Source organism: Galeopterus variegatus, unplaced genomic scaffold (assembly GCF_000696425.1).
Source record: "Galeopterus variegatus unplaced genomic scaffold, G_variegatus-3.0.2 Scaffold2685, whole genome shotgun sequence".
Lineage (NCBI taxonomy): Eukaryota > Metazoa > Chordata > Mammalia > Dermoptera > Cynocephalidae > Galeopterus > Galeopterus variegatus.
Genome location: NW_007728796.1, coordinates 85567 through 88503, shown reverse-complemented (window position 1 = coordinate 88503; position 2937 = coordinate 85567).

The window sequence follows — 2937 nt, the reverse complement described above, 5'->3', positions numbered from 1 at the left end:
CTAGGTCCATCTTTCAGGGTTTATTTACTGAGGCCAGGACTGTCTTCCTAGAAGTCCTTTCCTTGAAGCATAGTAGTGCTGGCTCCTTCATTGCCTCTGATAGTTTCTTCCATTCCACTGTCCCATTTAATTAGAAAAGAAAACCTAGCCAAATACACACACACACACACACACATATTTGAGAGAGACATAGAAAGCTTATTTTTTTTCCTAAATTAAGATATAAAATGGTAAAAGTTATATGTATTTTTACTGAGCCAAATACACACACACACACACACACATATTTGAGAGAGACATAGAAAGCTTATTTTTTTCCTAAATTAAGATATAAAATGGTAAAAGTTATATGTATTTTTACTACAATAAAAATTACAAAAAAATAAAAATTCCTTGAAAGCACCAGATTTGTGATGGCACCATTAAATACTTGTTAATGTAATGTTGATGCCACACCACTGAAATTGCCAGTGGGCAACAGTCAAGATTTGCAAGTACAACACATGTAATTAAAACCAAAAATGATCACGGTATTTCCTGTAATCTCTCATCAGCTTGCACTACGTGGCTTTGCTCTCTTCAGACAGGCACATAACGTTTTTTATCATTCATAAGGTTAACAAATCACCTGTTTGGAGACTGTTTTGATGGCACAAACTTCTATGGTTCTTGGCCTATGAAAAGAATTAAGTACTCTGTTTGTAGCTGAATTTTGTATTGTCTCAGACCATGAGTAATGCTAGGGAAGTTATTAAAACTGGCCTCCAGGAATGAAGATGTTTCATGAGAAGCCAATCTTTTGATGAAGAAAGCTCCAAAGAGATTTAAACCTGAAACACCAAATGTGATCTTGTCCCATTTTCTTTTGTTATCCCCATAGGCTTATAATTATAAAGTAAGCTTGCACATTGGTGATTTAATGTTTTTATAAATGATAATCTCAGGTCTTATTCTATAAAGAATGGACATATAAATTATTTTTAAGCACTAATATTTTCTCAGATATTTGAAGTAGATTTATTCAAAATACAAGATTGTTTCCAAAAATAAAAACATTCATATGATTCAAATAGAAAGTGTGTTTCACTTTGTTGACACGTTAGTATATATCTGCATGAAAAATTAATCTCATGAATTATTAAAGAAATAACCTCAACAAGGCAAATTACAAAGGATGAGTTATTGCTGTTGAAAGGGCAACTTGAATCAAATCAAATAGTTCTCAAGGGGCTATAACTATCCCAGAAAATGTTCCTAAACTAAGTCACTATTTTACAGTACAGACATTAGAATCAAATTTTTCATTCGTTTGCCTACTTAAATTCTGGAGGGCTGTACTCTGTAGTGGAGCATTTACTTTTCCTAGGATACAAGGTAAATTGAAAGGAGAGTATTTACAGACCAAATAGGTGCCATGCTGTAAATAAACACTGCACAGACATGACCTGCATTTGAATACTCCAAACTAAACAGGACTTAACTTTCAGGCTAGAGGATGAATCAAAGGCAAGAAGAAGAAAACTATGTCTTAAAATCCTCGACCCATTCTGAAATGTTCGTTTCTTGACATAAACTTAGAGAGCTTGTCCTATATGACAGGTTCTATTAGGAACCTTTACCCATACTGATTCATTTTATCATCATGTGAAGGAAGTCCTGTTGTGAAAGGAGAAACTGCCTAAGGTCACACAGATGATCAGTGACAGAGCTGAGAATCCAGCCTAAGCAATCGGGCCTCAGCGTCTGTGTGCTCAACTATTACACCATGCTAACCTCCCTGAGAAGCTCATGAAGAGAAGAGATCTTTGCTGAAGGAAATTACAAATACAAGGTCTTCTTTACTTCCTATAATTCAGGCGTTGTACAATTCTATTCTGTCGCGTCTTATGCTCTGCTTCGACTTTCGTCTTCACACAGGATATTTTTCTCTGTTTGAAAAGGATGTATGGTATTGCTAAAGGAGCTACTTTGGCAGGTTTCTGGTAGCAGGCCATGTTTCTAGCAGCATTGGTCAACTGATATGCAAACTGGCAGGAGTAAGGCCAGGGAGGTAGTCTTCCAGGCAAAATCTGTCTGTATCTTTCTCTTTTGTAGTTTCCACTCATATGCAAAATGCATAGATCTAAACCTGTTCTCATCTTTAAAATGTCAACATTTCTGCCATCACTCAGTGCGAGAAGCCTTCATTCAACATAAGGTTTTTCCTATATGAGAATTCAGCCCATCAGGGGAAAATTCCATGTTAATCCTTCGATCCTTCTTTTATCCTATAATTCAGATTGCACAATTTTTTCATTATTACTCATACTAGTTTCACTATCAAAATTGCACATTGTTTTAGTATCCTACATGTTGAACTTACATAGAATGGTTAATTTCTTGTGAATTTGCATTCATCAAGAGCTTTAGTTAACTCAATCATTTTTGTTTGTTGTTCCTTGCCATTTAAAGAATATTCTCCTTGGACATAAAGATGCAGGCAAAGCAGTCAAGTCCCCCAGCCATCACTTACATGACAGAAGCTGTTGTTTGGAGTGGTAGAGAGAGCAGTTTTTAGAGGACTTTATCACTCATTAGCTCTTTGCTTTTAAAGTTGATTATGAAAATTGATCATGATAATGCCTAACTAATAGGTTCATCGTGAGGCTTAATTGAGACAATACATTCAAAAAAACACACCAAAGTCCCCACCACAGAATAGGTATGCCAAACATTTATCTTTAACATGTCACATAAGCTTCCTGAACAGTGGCCTATTGCTGCCATTCTCGTCTTGTGATTACTAAGATTTTAATGCATCCAAGAAAGTAAAGCAATAACCTTTTAACTAGTTTTCTGGACTCTAGTTTCACCACCATTCACATACTGATCAGAGTTGGTTTGCTAAAGTAAAACTTTTATCCTGTTATAACTTGATTCAATAGCCATTGATAACAT